Here is a 17,385-nt window from a genome sequence, read left to right as displayed (position 1 = left end):
TGCATGATAAAGTGCAGTTAGCTTTGCTGATGATTTCGTCACACTGACAACTCACGTTCATCTTGGAGTCCACCATGACTCCGAGATCGCTTTCCGCTTCTGTGCTGCTGAGAGGGTCACTTCCCAGCCAGTAGGTGTGCTGGATATTTTTGTGCCCTAGGTGTAGCACTCTGTACTTGTCCTTGCTGTATTGCATCCTATTGTGTACTGCCCACTTTTGTAACCTATCCAAGTCTGCCTGCAATGATTCCCTACAATCCGGAGTATGCACTTCACCCCACAATTTAGTATTGTCCGCAAACTTGGACAGAGTACACTTCACACCCACATCCAAGTCACTGATGAAGATATTGAAGAGTACAGGTCCAAGGACTGAACCCTGTGGGACCCCACTACCCACATCCTTCCAGGTTGATACTGACCTGTCTACTACCACTCTCTGGGTGCGACCGCTAAGTCAATTTGCCACCCACCAGACTGTGTAAACATCTATGTCACACCCTTTTAATTTATTTATGAGAATGGCATGAGCTACCATATTGAAGTCCTTGCTAAAATCCAAGAAAGCGACATCCATCTCTACTCCTACATCTAATCATTTTAACTCCCACAAATATGATCCTTCATAATCTATTCAAAGACCTTTCCAAGGATGGAGATGAGACTGACTGGCTTATAATTACTCGGATCCTCCTTCCTCCCCTTGTTGAAAATAGGGACTACATTGGCCCTTTTCCCGTCCTCCGGGAGCTGACCCAAGTGCCATGAGTGCTCAAACAGCTGTGCCAGTGGTTTTGCCCCCTGAGCAAGCTTGCAGATGACACCAAGCAGGGGGAGTAGTTGATATGCTGGAGGGTAGGGCTAGAATTCAGAGTGACCTACATAAATTGGAAGATCAGGCCAAAAGAAATCTCAGGACGTACAACAAGGACAAGTGCAAAGTCCTGCACTTAGGACATAAAAATCCCATGCACTGGTATGGGCTGGGGGCTGACTGGCTGGGCAGCAGCTCTGCAGAAAAGGGTCTGGGGGCTACAGGGGACAATAAACTGAACATGAGCCAGCAGTGTGCCCTTGTTGCAAAGAAGGATAATGGCATACCGGGCTGCATTGGTAGGAGTGTTTCCAGCAGGTCAAGGGAAGTGATTATTCCCCTCCATTTAGTCTAGAGAAGAAGAGACTGAGAGGGGATTTAATAGCAGCCTTCAACTACCTGAAGAGGGGATTCAAAAGTGGATGGATCTAGACTGTTCTCAATGGTGGCAGATGACAGAACAAGGAGCAATGGTCTCAAGTTGCAGCAAGGGAAGTTTCCAGTTCACTGAGCCTCTCCTCATATGCCATGTTTCCCAGCCCTCTAAGCATTTTCATTGCCCTTTGCTGGACCCTTTCCAATTAGTCCATTTGCAGTGTAGGTCCCACACTGGCTAGAGCAGGCACTGCATGTGGGACAGTCCCAGAGCTAGCAGCCTGGGTGCTGTATGTGATGTGTGTCCTGGAGTGGGCAACATGTGTGGCACTGTCCAACTGGGTCAGGTATCAAATGCAGTGCAACACCCACTCTGGCCTGTCTGGGGTCTGTACTATACACCCCTGGTCAGACTATGCCACACTTGGTGCCTGTAACAGCTGCTCCATTCATCTGGTCCATGAGGCTGGATAAGTTTGACACCCTTGGTGTAGGAAAACATTCCGTGTCCTTCCAGCCACCTTCCCCACCATCTGTCCAACAACTCACCTATTCTGGTGTGCTAGGTGGGTAGAAAGGACTGATGGGGTCATTCTGTTTCCCATGGAATTTGCTGAGGGAAGAGGAAGCATATTGTTGGGACTGCCTTTCCTTGACAGCATGCTACAAGCAGCAAGACCTCCCTCTTTTTCCTGTCTGCCCTTCTGGGGTAGGGAGAAACAGGAAGGGGAATAGATCTTTGTCCCAAAAGACAAAGAGTTTCCAAAAAAAACCTGCGTTGAACCTGTGCTGTTCCACTTGCTTGTGGGATGTCTAAGCCCTTCATCAAGATCTCAGACAGGCACTGGTGCTCCCGGTGCATCTTGCTGCTCCCATTTCAGATTCTTTCTTCATGTATCCTCATTTCATCAACCACTGAAGAAGAAGGGGAGGGTATTGAGATGAACCAAAGTTAGATGAGGGGTGACTTCCTATGTTTCTGGCAAAGGAAGGGACATACGCTCCCTGTTGTCTCCCCTTGCTTCAACCCCTGTTTGCCATCACAGTCAGCTGGGCTGATGACAAACCACAGTCCCTTTGGAAGTCATTACTGTAGAGTCCTTGTAAGGTTTAGCACCTTTAGAATATTTGTTTGCATCAAGTGGCAAACTGATGTGAGTGCTTTGTCTTAGTAATTTTAGCTTGCTAGGCTGTTATGAAGTAGTTGACTGTGAGAGTTACAGGATCTGTAAAGGAGGAGAAGGAAGAGCTAAAAGTACTGAGAGTAGGAATGCAGTAGGATAAACAGTACTTCCATTGCCTCCTATTGGGTGAGAGGGGCTGGAGAAGGAGGGGATGGCACCTACAGAAATTTTGCTTGACAGAGGAGACCCAGATTTTAGTGGCAGCAAGAGATGGTTATAATGAGAAACAGACTGGGAACTGCCCAGTTTGTTGGAAATGAGTAGAGCAGAAGGTGAAGAAAAATGCAAGAATAGAGGAGAAAAGTTTGGAGTTTGGAATGGGATCAGTGGAGGTGTATAGATAGATGTATTTTGGAAAAGGGATTAGTCATGGCTCCTTCAAACAAGAGAATAAAGAATGAATTTGTTTTGTGATAACAACTTGTAAGAAGGAGAAAGGGCAGAACAGAAGAGGCAACAAGAGAGGAAGGAAAAACAAATGAAGTAGTAGGGAGGGAGGGAGAGGACTGGAGTGGAGGGTTGAAGTGAGACTTGGAAGGGGAAGGAGAAGATGTGGTTTTACTGATTTTTCATATCCTAGTAATTACATGGGAGCTAGTACAATTGTGGAACCCCAGCCCATTCAGAAAAGGGAGCATAAATACAGGGTAAATTAAGAATATATCAGAAGATCTGGGAGGCAGTGGATTAGAAAATTATAGACATCTTGTGAAACCTCAGCAGGGTTTTGCTTGCAATATCACACCAATTAAAAAGGTCTTTCTATTCATATAAAGCACACACTTGTATAACCACTGCCATTCACAACTGACCTATTCTTGGAGGATGACAAAGAATTCATTGTAAAGGGCTTTGTAAAACAATTATAACAGGTGAAAAACTTCTGCGTTCCTTTTTCATTATGTCTTAGGCACTTCTGGGAACAGGAAAGGTGCTGAGTTGGCTACGTACTTAGCCAGTGCCACGTGATTTTGAGCCTGACAAGCTAGTTAGACTTCAGCTAAGCAACAGAGAATAATGCCTTCCTTGTCAAGCCAGAAGGAAAAGCTTGCAGCTGCTATATGTGTAGGTAAATACACGGAAAATGGAAAAGATTATATGCACCATGAAAACTGCTAGTTTATGCACCCTACCATTCCTAGCACAGTCACATCAAACTGCACATGGCGTGAAGAAGTGCAGATTTCAATTTAGGTAATGTATATGCAGTTGGAGTGGAGCAGAGGACCATGACCATGACAATCTATCTCCTGTAGATTAATGTCTGGTGCAGGCAGGTATGTCATAAACTATGGCTTAATATGGAGAACCTCTCAGTGTTTCCCTCGTTTTCACTAATGCATTGTGCTTGCCTGTAAGAGATTCACAGTAGATGTAGGGCTATTGCTTTTAAATGTTGCCTCTGACCCAGATAATGTCAAAATGTCTGAATGCATGCAATGCTCTTTTTAAAAAGAGCATCTCTAATGTAATGCAAATGCACATTGTGGGGAAATTCCAGCTGAGAAAATGAGGCCTTATATTTCTAAAACCATATACATGTCAATAGCCCATTATTCTCCAGTTTTAAATGTAATTGCAGCCCAGCTTGGAATGAATTCCTGAAATAATAAAATACACTGAGTAGCAGTTACAGAGTCTTCCAGTTATTTTATGCTCCCAAAAAAAGAAAAAGGAAGACTGTGGGGGAAGGGGAGGGAGGAAGAGGGAGGGAGGCAGAAGATAAAAGTGAAAGTCATATCCTTTTTTTTAACGTGTTATTGGAACACTCTCTGAAAAAATATGCTGGGGTTCTAACAGGCATTACAACATCAGTGCATCTGAAGCATTTGTGTAAACGTCTCTAGGTCCAGTTCTGTATGACAAATTATTTCCAGGCAATTAAGAATATTTATAATTGTTTTCTTTGGTAGGAACTTTCTTCTATTTCCAAATTTCTTTTAAAAGCTAATGTTTTATATAAAGCCTGATTAGCCGTCATATTGAAAGAATTCTTTCTTAGTCATGTGAACTGCTGCTTGCAACCACCTTTTTTTGATAAATTTAAAATGTGCGTAGTACAGCCTTTATCACCAGAACTGGTATGTTTTAAGGTATCATTATTTCATTGTGGAGTTTTTTCTCCCCTCGTCTTTCTTGGGAGAACTCCAAGAAACCGCTCCTATGATTAAAAACAATGTAGATTAATGTTGTAGTGGTGCTGAGCTGCAGTATTCCTTTTCTTCTTTCTCTCTCTGTCTCTCTCTTTCTCTCTTGTGTTCTCCTTCTCCCCCTTTCTCTCCATTTCCCCCCTACTTCAAAACCTGTGCCTCTCAGTAAGTGAAACCTAGATGGTTCAATTATCTAGTTATACTGCGAGGGTGGAGGACATACAAATGGAGTTTTTACCAAGAAAAATATGTTAGCAATCATTTAAGGAAGCAGACGGGATGTTATTCAGTGAACCCCGTGATATGAAGCTCTTTTGAATAGTAAATTCTGTGTTAAAATAATACTGTGTGTACTTCATGGGCTTTGTGAAGGCTGAGGTTCAGTAATCCAGAGGGCAATAATTTTGCTTTATCGAGGGAAGTGACTTTTTCATGGTAATGGGCTATTGAAGCAGAAACCAACTTACCCCAATTTTACACAATGCAAGGGGTAGCTGCTGACTCCATTCACCAGGTTTTTGATTTTTTGGGGTCTTTTTGCTTTACGTTAGGGGATGTGAGGTTCTCCTGCCCTGCTTTCAGAGGTGCTGTTAATTACCTAGACCTTTCATCTTTCTTTAATTTATGTCATAGCATAAGCATAAATTCCACTTCTTATCTGTTTCTCATCAAGCTGAATTTCTGTCATTGTTTGTAACCCCAAGGATAGACAAAACTGTAAAATTAACTGCACTTCAGTCTTTGAAATAAAAAAAATATACAGATAAAAACAGTCTCCTCAGGACTTAAAGCCTGTGGTGGTTGATTAGTCCCTGCAGTAGGGAAAATTAAATTTTGTGGTTGAGACCCAGCATGCTTGGATGGTTTAATAATGCTGTGGCCATCATCCAATGGCTGACAACCAAGAACTGAGGTACTTTCTGTTCTTTACTCCCTCGTGCAACACCTGAAAATCCCGGGGCGAATCAAACAGCAAATTAAAGCTAAAAAAACCCTCACCTGCAAAGCATGTATAAGGAACTCATTTTAATGCTTTCAGGCTGAAGTCATTGGGACAGGAGCCCAAAAAAGAATGACAAAGGTATCTTGGTAAGTTTTTAAAGCACCTTTTTCAATTCTTTGTTACTCCAAGTGTGCTTGCAGTTTAGTTTATTGCTGTTTCTAGAACATGTACCAGCCAGCAAAAGCCAAGTAGCTTGCTGAAAGCAATCAAGTTGCACAGAACATTTTAAAAGCCAAATCTATGATTATGAATGAAGGTATAAATGAAAGCCTATTGTTGCTCAAAAATAATTGTGTATGGAATTCTTTCTGGCAGCTTGCCTCCCACCCTGTGAGCCTTCTACATTGCACCTTGATTCTTTGGAACCAAGCATAAGGACAGTGGTGATTTGCATTATTTTATTTGCTAGCAATGTATCAGGATGTCACTGTGATACCTGAAAGCCACCTGTGGTGAAAAATGGCTACTACAAGTGGTAACTCACAATCTACCCTGCACTGTGCTGGAAGCTATTTCCCTGAAGATAGTGAACATGGGTTCAGTGGTGAGTAGGGACCTACTTAATTTGCAATTTTGCAGATTTTGCAGAAAAATCCAGGATTGTCCACGAAATTTGCGAAATCTACTAAATCAACCAAAAAAAAGGTAATAAAATAAAATGTTGGCTCCTCAGTGAGAGCCAACTATCCTTGCTGCCAGGAGGGGAAAATACCAGCTGGCAAGGCAGCACGAAGGACAGCAGACAAGATGGTGATTGCCCCTTCATCCCTCCTCCCCCAACCAAGGCCTCTCAGCCAATCAGTGCCAAAGGGCAGGGCCACTGCAAAATGCCCACAGAATCAACACTGTATGCTGCAAATGAGCCATGAAAACCTCTTCATCTCAGAGCAATTTAAGTAGGCTTCTATTGATGAGTGAAAGTCAGGATGATACAGGAGGCTGAGTCTGAGATGTGGGAAGGCCCCTACAGAGAAAATTCTCACAACAAAAATGATGTGAAATAGCACTTTTGTGCCTTTTATAAAGTTTTCCCTTCCACTGTTTTAATAGAAACCAAAGGAGGCTTTCGTGGGTAGAAAACCATTGTATTATATTCAAGGGCTGAGAACATGGTGGATTTTTTCCTAAAGCAAATGTATTTTCATTCATAGTTTTCACCAGAGGTTGGAATTTTGCCATTTTCCCCATGGAAAGCCACATTTGCTGAAGCAAATAGTGGAGTTTTCTTCCAAAGCAGGTCTATTCTCAGAATACTTATGAGCCAGAAATGATTAGCCTTGCTCAAATCTTTTTAAGATAGGGCCATTACTTGTGATAAGAGTAATTTTTGAAGCATCATTCATATATGGCATATTACCCAGCATAAGTGGTGTTAACTGTTTGACTTAAAACCAACCAACCAAACATTTTATGGGTTATGTTCTGCCACTCAGGCCTCTTACAAGTAGAATGTAATGTAGGAGGAAAATGGAGTAGGGGGCTCACGAAGAGTCTGTTCTTACAGTCAAATCTCAATTTATGACCATTGAAATGGCTGCCCTGTCTTTTCCTTTGAAGGATTTCCTGTGCTCTCCTACTTCTGAACACCTCTACATTATGGCATGTTTGAAATCTGAACTTATATATTTATGTTCTAAATCATTCTACCCACTCTAATAAACTCTGGATCATTACAGCCCTCAGGTTTGGAGTCCAGATCCCAGTCTGAGTATTGTATGGTTTTCTGTTAATATAGATACTTAATGGCACTATTTCTATTGTCAATACACCACTATTCTTTCTGAATTTACTCTCACAACACATCAGCGAGGTGTAATATCATTCACGTTTCAAAACTGGGGAACTAAGACAAAGAAATTAAGTGGTTCGTCCAAGGCCATACATGAAGTTTGTGACAGAGATGGGAACGATTTCTTGAATCCTTAGCCACGAGACCATTGTTTCTTCCTTTTGCTGATGTTTGAGTAGTGTTCAGCTTAATCCCTTTTTTTTGGTTTCAATATTAGACTGTCTAAGCTAGTAGAAACTTTTTAATATTCTGTTCAGGCATGTTTTGCCCAGTTTAGACAATGTTCTTATACTTTGCCCAGGCTCCCTTTCCTCTTATAGTTTTAAACCTAATGGCAACACCAGTTTTTCTGCCAGCCAGAAGAGTTGATGTTATACACACTCTCAAAGGCGTTTGTTAGTGCAGTCATTCCTCGAACTCTCAGACCTATTGGTAATGTTGTTTTCACAAGGGTGATTTGCATTCATCCTAGAATGATGTCCAATACGTGCCCGCAACTTAAAATCTGTTTGTTATGAATGAAGTATATGCAGAGCCTTTTAAGAATTCACCCAACATAATTCCATACACCCTCGATCATCTAAATGCTATCCAAAGGCTAAATATCTGAAGCTTTAATTGAAAAAGCTCATTAACTTTAAATTTGGCTAAAGTTGTTGGGGAAAAAAATCTCAGTGGAAATAGTAGATTGTCCATGAAGACCAAAAATAAAAGCATTTCAGTCTAAACCTATTAATCTTAAAGTTGACTGCATATTTGTGCTACTTTTGAAGTGAGTCTGAATGCTTAATTAAAAAAGGGGAAACTTGTGCGTGCATGTTAACTGAATTCTACTAATTTGTTGCATGTTGAGTGGATAGCAAGTATTTACAAGTAAATGAGCCCCAAATAAAACAGTTGCTTGATACAGGAAATCAGTGGACATGTTTACAGTCAGCTGGAAGCAGTTCCTTGATTACATGTATGTCATTTGCATACAAGGGCAGTTTCAGAGGAGGGGGGTGGCAGCAAGGTTGCGCCCCCCTTTGTGAGCTCTCAGAATGGGGTCTGGCTGGAGCCTCTGCTTTTGCACCTGGACAGGGGCAGGGCGGGTGAGCACTGCCACTGCCATCCCCTCCTTTTCCCTGTGGAAATAGGAAGGGGCAAACAGCAGCAGCATCCACCCCTTGGGGTCTAGAGCCACATGAAAGCAGAGGCTCCAGCCAGACCCCAGTTTAATGAACCAGTGAGTGCAGAGCTCACTGGTCATGTGGAGCTCTGGCAGGAGCCTGTGCTGACCAGGCAATGAGCTCAGAGCTCACTGTATAAGCATGGCACAGGCAAAGTGTGTGGGGGTTGCACCTCCTACTTGCCCTGTTCATGGATCCACTACTGTTCACATATGGTGCAGTGAGCAATGGTCTCTATTATTGTAGGGTCATCTGGCAGATAATATTGTTGGCAGTCTTCCCAGTTAATAGGGAACTCATCGGCGAGCTCATAGATGACTGAGGAGGCCAATTCAAGGTCCACATGTTTAGCTGAAAATGTGGCAAACTGTTTTGGAAAGAAGAAGTAGATCCTGATGATGTCAGGTCACAGGCCTTTCGCTTTGTCTCTCTCATCTGTCCATCTTCACAGAGGCAGATCATATACAATAATGTGAAGGTGCCTTATGGAGGTAAAAGTTAATATAGTAACCAATGGGGCTCAATATTGGGGTTTAAACAATGAAGAGAAAAACTGAGTAGTGTAGTTTTTAAAGGGGCATCCAAAAACTGGTTATATTATCCATCTTCTCCATGACTTGGCCTGCTTGGCTTTCTCAGTACTGGAGTGGCTCAGAACTAAAATAGTAGGAATCTGCAGGTCAACGTGAGAGGCCTGCCAAACATTTATGGATCATATGTGAACTTACAGTATGGCTAGCACTAGTCAGCAGTATTAGTTGACTTTCAGAAACCCTGACAACACACAGAAATATATACATGTATGTCAACATATATAAAGACAAACATACAAACCCGAGGCTAAATACACTATGTAGTATGCAACCGATCACTAAAAACAGCCTTGGTACCAGAGGACTGGAGGGTTGCCAGTGTGAAGCCAGTATTTAAAAAAGGCTCTGGAAAGGATGCAGGGAACTACAGGCCAGTGTGCCTAACTTCTGTTCCTGGAAAACTGGTAGAAACAATAAAAAAAAAGAATTGTTCAGCACCTGGATGAACATGACTTGCTGGGGAGGAATCAACACAGCTTTGTCAAAGGGAAATTATCCCTCATTAACCTACTAGAGTTCTTTGAGGGTGTCAGTAACCAGGTGGATTGGGGCAATCCAGTTAACAGTATTTTTGGACCCAGCTGGCATAGTATATTTGGACAAAATGCCTTTGAGAGGGTCCCCCATCAGAGGCTCTTAACTAAGGTAGTCACAGGATTACAGGGAATATCCACTCATGGATTAAAAATTGGCTTTAAGATAGAAAGCAAAGAGTGAGTATAAATGGTCAGTTTCCAGGATGGAAAGAACTACACAGCAGGGTCCCCCAGGGTTCTATGTTGGGACAAGTACTGCTTAACATTGCACTGATGATTTATAAATGATCTGAAAAAGGGGTGAGCAGATTTCATAGACATTAGGGCTGGAAGGGACCTTGGAAGATTATCAAGTCCAGCCTCCTGCCCCAGGGGCAGGATGTCAGCTAGGGTCAAAGGATCCCAGCAAGATAGGCATCCAAATGTTTCTTAAAAGAGTCCAGAGTAGGTACTTGCACCACCTCTGGAGGAAGTCTATTCCAGGCCCTGGGGGATTGTACAGTAAAGAAGTTTTTCCTTATGTCCAGCCTAAAACAGTCTTGGAGGAATTTGTGACCATTAGACCTTGTCATCCCTTGGAGCGCTCTGGTGAACAGGCACTCCTGATCCTGATGCTCACCCCTTATATACTTATACACTGCCACCAGGTCACCCCTGAACCTGCACTATTCCAGGCTGAAGAGTCCCATGGCTCTCAGCTTCTCATCATAAGGCCTGTTCTCTTGTCCTCTGATCATGTGCGTGGCTCTCTTCTGGACTCTCTCAAGCTTTTCCACGGCCTTTTTAAATCGTGGAGCCCAGAATTGGATGCAGTAGTCCAGCTGCGGCCTCACCAAGGCCAAGTACAGGAGGAGGATGACATCCTGAGATTTGCTTGAGAAGCATCTATGGATGCAAGCCAGAGTTTTGTTTGCTTTACCAGCTACTACATTGCACTGGTGGTTCATGTTCATCTTGTGGTCAATCATCACCCCCAAGTCCCTTTCAGCTGTGGTGCTAGCAAGTGTAGCACTGCTGAGCCTATAAGTGTGATGCAGGGTTTTTTTCCCCCCGAGGTGGAGTACCTTGCATTTTTCGGTATTGAATGCCATCAGGTTTTTATCCGCCCATTTTCTGAGCTTGTCAAAGTTGGCCTGGATCACCAGATTATCATCAGGTGTGCACGCTTTACCCCGAATTTTGGTGTTGTCGGTCCGCTTTGCCAGTCCGCTTCTGACACTAATGTCCACGCTGTTGATAAAGATGTTAAAGAGTATAGGTCCAAGGACAGAGCCTGGGGGACACCACTGGTCATGGAGCACCATGATGATTTACTTCCATGGATTACCACTCTCTGGGCCTGACCTCGGAGCCAATTCCCCAGCCATCGGACTGTGATGTAGCCGAGGCCACAGTTGGCTAATTTTTCCATGAGGAGGTCATGGGACACCAGATCAAAGGCTTTTTAAAAGTCCAGATATATGATGTCAATCTCTTCTCCTTTGTCCAGGTGATATGTCACCTGGACATAGAAGGAAATGAGATTGGTCAGACAAGACCTACCCGCAACAAACCCGTGCTGGCTGTCCCTCAGGATGTTGCCATCAGCTAGTAATGGTCTCTTTGATAATTTTTTTCCAAGATTTTCCCAGGGTAGAGGTCAGGCTGATAGGCCTGTAGTTCCCCGGATCTACTTTCCTCCCTTTCTTCAAGATAGGTAGCCTTCTTCCAATCTTCGGGCACTTCACCTGAGCACCATGAGTTCTTGAAGATCCCTGCCAGGCTGAGTTATGATGCCTGGCAGCCCCTTAAGTACCCTGGAGTGCAAACTGTCCAGACCAGTTGACTTGAAGGTGTTCCTTTACTTGGCCTACAGTGATGTAGGGTATAAGTTCACCCTCGCCCTGGCCATCCTGCACTGTGTTAAGCAGGATGGTCCTATTAGGTTGGTGAAAAACTGACACAAAATACCTATTAAGCAGGTTGTTTTTTTCCTGGGTGTCAGTTGTCCCATTTGGTTTAGCAGGGGTCCAATGTTACCCTTGCTTTTCTTCTGACTCCCCACATATCTAAACAAGGACTTCTTATTGTCCTTGATATGTGTAGCTAGTTGGAGTTTGGTTGCAGCCTTGGCTTTCCTGGTTCGCTCCCTACAGGTTCGGACCAGTGCAGAGTACTCCTCCTTTGTGGTGATTCCAGACTGCCATTCTTTATAGGTCTCTCTTTTTAGGTGCAGGAGGTTCACAAGTTCCCTGCAGAGCCAAGGGGGTTGCTGTGCCCCTTTGCTACCTTTCCTCTGAGATGGGTTGGACATCGCTTGTGCTTTCAGGATCGCTCCCTTGAGGAACAACCACTCATCCTTAACTCCCCTCCCCGTCAAGTCATGGTCCCTTAGGGCCTTACCAACAAGCCTCCTGAGCTTCTCAAAGTCAGCTTTCCTAAAGTCGAGGACTTCTGCATTGCTGACTGACTTGCCAGCTTTGTGGTGTATAGTGGAAGTGATCAGCTTGTGGCCACTGTCTCCCAGCTTCCCTTCAATTCTTAGGTCACTGACTAGATCATCCCACTTTGCAAGTACCGGGTCCAGCAGCGCTTTACCTCTTGTCAATGCATAGACTTCGTGAGTCAGATAGGGCTCATTCACACATGTGAGGAAGCTTTGTGACTATTTGGATTTGGCTGAATGCTCTTCCCATGAGATGTCCAGGTAGTTGAAGTCTCTCATGACAGCCATGCACTGAGAGTGTGCAACCTCAGCCAGTTCCTTGGTGAATTCCTGATCAAGCTCTTGTTCCTGATTAGAAGATCTGTAGTAGACTCCTAGCATTGTGTCCCCTGTGCCACGTTCTCCGCATATTTTAAACCAGAGGGTCTCCAGTCATCTTCCCTGGGTGCCAATGTCAGCTTGCAGGGATGTGTAGCTTTCCTTGATGCAGAGTGCTACACCCCTGATCCTTTCTTCCGCACAATCTCTCCTGTACAGGGTATAGCCATCTATACCTGTGGTCCACTCATAGGTGGAGTCCCACCAGGTCTCCTTTATCCTTATAAGATCATAGTCATTCTTGTCTAGCAGGAGGACCAGTTTCTCCTGTTTCTTCCCCAAGCTCGTGGCATTGGTGTACAGGCATGTAAGTATCCCATTGGAAGCCCTAGTCTTCACTGCACTCCCAGGAGGACACTGTTCCAGGGCTGGGGTAGGGGTGGATTCCCTTAAGTGCCTTAGCCTGCTGGTTTTGCAGATGTTGCCCAGTGGGCTTGCTTTGGTGGTAGTCCCCGCCCCCCATCCCCTGGCAGGCTTTGTTTAAAGCCCAGTCGAGCAGGTCAGCCAGTCTGGCTGAGAAGAGCTTCCTCCTCAGTGAAGTGAGGTGGAGGCTGTCTCTTCCCAGCAGACCACTGCCTCTCTCACCAAAGAGAAGGCTGTGATTGTGGAAGGCAAAGCCTTCATGATGACACCAACGCCACAGTCTTCGGTTGACTACCGCAATCCTCCTCTCCCTCCTCAAGGAGTAGTAGGACTATGCGAAGCTTTGGGTGCTGATTCAGTTCAGAGGTTTGGCCCGATTCGGTGGCCAAATCACTGAATCTGAATTGAATCAGGAGACCAATAAAAAGGTCCAAATTGATTCGAAGCTCTCTGAAAAGATTCAGAGAGCTTTGGAGATTCGGGCAGTCCCCACTCGCAGGGAGCTGGACCTGGACCTGGACTCCATGCCGGTAAGTAGGAGGTCAGAGGGGGAGCTGGAGGAGGGGAGAGAGGACCATGGTGGGACTCCCACCAGGTCCCACTCTCCCAGCCCGCGCAGGGCTTTTTATTGCAAAGAGCTGGGGCCTGGAGAGCAGGCAGGGTTGGGGGCTCATGACAGAGCCCCCCATGCAGTGTGGGGCAGCGGGGTACAGTAGGGATCACCTCCCCCACCTGGCAGCAGCCGGTCAATGTGGGGCTTTTTTTTAAGAGCCGGGATGCTGGGGCTGGGTGGAGCAGCCATTGATGGGGTAGGGAGAGTCAATAGGGGATGGGGCCTGTTTGATTCAGAGATTCAGCAGATTCAGTGGCGGCCGAATATCCAAATCAGATTTGGTCAAATTGATTCGGGACAGTGATTCAAACCACTGAATTGAATCACTGTCCCCCAAATCAGCCTAATCCGAATCTGAAGCTCCGCACAGGCCTAGTAAGTAGGCCAAATTAGTGGATTACACAAAATTATTTGAAGCAGTAAAGACTATGGTAAAGACTACTATTACTGACATGATTGAGTGAATGGACAACTAAATGACAGATGAAATTCAATGTAGGTAAGTCTAAAGTTGTGCACATGGACAAACATAACCCAGACTGTACCTATACTATGATTGGGTCTACATAAGCTGTTACCACACAGGAAAAAGATCTGGGAGTCATTGTGGACAGTTTGCTAAATCCATCAGCAAAATGCTCAGCAGCTATCAAAAAGACAAACAAAATGTTAGGGATTATTATTAAGGGATTTGTAAACAAAACTGAAAGTATCATTCATTGTGCCCCTTTATAAATCTCTGTTGCATCCACACCTTGAAAACTGTTCCCAGTTCTAGTCCCCACACCTTAAAAAGGATATAGAAGAACTAGAGAAAGTCCAGAGAAGGGCAACAAGGATGATTAATGGCATAGAGGGGCTTCCATAGATTCATAGATATTTGGGTTGGAAGGCACCTTAGCAGATCATCAAGTCTGACCTTCTGCCCTGGACAGGAAAGAATGCTGGGGTCAGATGACCCCAGCCATGTGCATGTCCAGCCTCCTCTTAAAGACCCCCAAGCTAGGTGAGAGTACCACCTCCCTTGGAAGCCCATTTCAGATTCTGGCAACCCTGACCGTAAAGAAGTTCTTTCTGATGTCTAACCTAAATCTGCTCTCTGTCAGTTTTTGGCCATTGTTCCTAGTTACTCCAAGAGGTGTACTGGTAAACTCTTATTCCTTGCTGCCTCCCCCTCCCCCCTGATGAATTTGTAGATAGCCACAAGTCACCTCTCAGCCTTCTCTTGTGGAGGCTGAAGAGATCCAGGGCCCTCAATCTCTCCTCATAGGACTTTGCCTGCAGGCCCCTAACCATAGGAGTGACCCTCCTCTGAACCCTCTCGAGGTTGTCCACATCCCTCTTGAAGTGTGACTCCCAAAACTGAATGCAGTATTCCAACTGCGGCTTGACCAATGCCGCATAGAAGGGAAGTGTCACCTCCATGGACCTGTTTGTTATGCATCTGCTAATGCATGATAAAGTGCAGTTAGCTTTACTGATCACTTTGTCACATTGATAACTCAGATTCATCTTGGTGTCAACCATGGCTCCAAGATCTCTTTCTGCTACTGTCCTGCTGAGAAGGTCATCCCCCACCCTGTAAGTATGCTGGTGATTCCTTCTCTCTAGGTGCAGCACCTGGCACTTGTCCCTGTTGAACTGCTCCCTATTCTGTTCTGCCCACTTTTTCAACCTGTCCAGATCCACCTGGATTCATTCCCTACTCTCTAGTATGTTAATTTTACCCCATAATTTGGTATCATCTGTGAATTTGGACAGACTGCTTTCCATGCCCTCATCCAACATGAGGAAAAACTAAAGAGGTTAGGCCTATTTATTTTAGAAACGAGATGCTTGTTGTGAGGAGGGCATGATAATGGTTTACAAAATATTAATGGCAAAGAGAAAGCAAGTAGGGATTTATTATTTACCAGCTTTCTCTGTACAAGAACTAGGAAACACAAAATTAAATTAGTAGGTAGTAAGTTTAAAACTAACAAAAGGAAATTATTTTTCATACAGCATGTAATTAAAGTGTGGAATGTGTTGCCATCAGATGGTGTGGAAGCTGACAATTTAGCCAGATTCAAAAAGGCATTGGACAAATTCTTGGAGGAAAGGGGCATCAGTAGCCGTTGAGCATAGGAGTTAAGAATGCAGTCTCTGAATTAGAACTTCCTAGACCTTAAATGCTGGAGACTGCAAATGTGGGGGGAACAGTGGAAAAAAAACCTTGGTCATACCCAGTTTACTTTTCCTTTCAGCATCCTCTCTCTGCCACTGTGTAACATGGGATACTGGGCAAGATGGACCTATGGTCTGATCCAGGAAATGGCAGTTCCTATGTCCTTATATGCTTGTGCATTAATGTTGAATGTGGTTGTTGGAGATCCTTTTAGTCCTTCTTTCTCTTTGGGTAAAGGAGGAATGATCATTAACTTTCACTTTTACAGAGCTGATTTTAGAGACTTCTTTGTGCCTAAGATGTGACTCATAGGAAGGCAGGTTTCCTACCCAATATCTCTTCCAGGCACATACGTCAGTCTGGGAGACTACGTAGTGCAATTGGAGTGTTGCAAAAATTCAGGGGCAAGTGTTAGGTTAAATTTAGTAAACCCGTCAATAGACCAATCAACTACGTTGCAATTCAACTGGCAAAAGTCAACTGGTTAATTGACTGCCTATTATTTGACCTCAGTCAAATACTGTCAAATATTCCATGAAGTCAAGAATGCCTTTGTGTAGGTTGTGGCCTATCTTTTTTTTGTTGCATCATGGCGTCATCTGTTAGAAAGGGCAGGAGAACTGCACACCTGGCCCATCAGTCCTGCAGGATACATGCATGAACACAGGCTGATCCAAAGAAGTGCAGCAGTGACGTGGTCACATCTCCCACTTTGGCTGTACGCTATGTGAAAGAAGGGGTTCCAGCCAGACCCTGCCGTGATTGCTGCTCATATGGAGTCCCACTGGAAACCTGTTCTGACTGGGCAGTGAGCAGTGCTACCCTGTGCTGAAAGAAGACACATAAGAAATATTCTCCTACTGGCCATCTGCTGTGACTGCAGGCATCTCCAAATTGATTTGAACAGCAAACAGCAGAATGCTTGAAGAGTTGGCCTGCTGCCTACTTAGCATAACAGCATTTAGAAATCTGACTTCTGAGATGGTGCAGAGTCACTTGGAGGAACTGGATGGCTTTAAGTCGGCAGGTCTGGACGACCTCCATCTGAGGGTACTGAAGGCACTGGCCGACGTCATTGCACAGCCACTGGCGGGAATATATGAATGCTCGTGGCACACGGGGCAAGTCCCAGAGGACTGGAAAAGGGCCAATGTGGTCCCCATTTTCAAGAAGGGGAGGAAGGAGGCCCCAGGCAACTATAGGCCAGTCAGTCTCACCTCCAGCCTTGGCAAAGTCTTTGAAAAAAGTATCAAGGCTCACATTTGCAAGAGCCCCGCAGGACAAATTATGCTGAGGGGAAACCAGCACAGGTTTGTAGCAGGCAGACCATGCCTGACTAATCTAGTCTCTTTTTATGACCAGGTTACGAAATGCCTGGACACAGGAGTAGGGGTGGATGACGTATACTTAGACTTCAGGAAGGCCTCCGATACAGTATCCCACCCCATACTGGTGAACAAGTTAAGAGGCTGTGACTTGGATGACTACACAGTCCGGTGTGTGGCGAATTGGCTAGAGGGTCGAACACAGAGAGTCGTGGTGGATGGGTCGGTTTCAACCTGGAACGGCGTGGGCACTGGGTTCCCGCAGGGCTCGGTCCTTGGACCGATACTCTTCAATGTCTTCATCAGTGACTTGGACGAGGGAGTGAAGTGTACTCTGTCCAAGTTTGCGGATGACACAAAACTGTGGGGAGAAGTGGACACGCCGGAGGGCAGGGAACAACTACAGGCAGACCTGGACAGGTTGGACAAGTGGGCAGAAAACAACAGAATGCAGTTCAACAAGGAGAAATGCAAAGTGCTGCACCTAGGGAGGAAAAATGT

The sequence above is a fragment of the Alligator sinensis genome, unplaced genomic scaffold (assembly GCF_000455745.1).
Source record: "Alligator sinensis unplaced genomic scaffold, ASM45574v1 scaffold798_1, whole genome shotgun sequence".
NCBI classification, from domain to species: domain Eukaryota; kingdom Metazoa; phylum Chordata; order Crocodylia; family Alligatoridae; genus Alligator; species Alligator sinensis.
The sequence above is the reverse complement of the archived record's forward strand: the minus strand, read 5'-3'. Positions refer to the sequence as shown.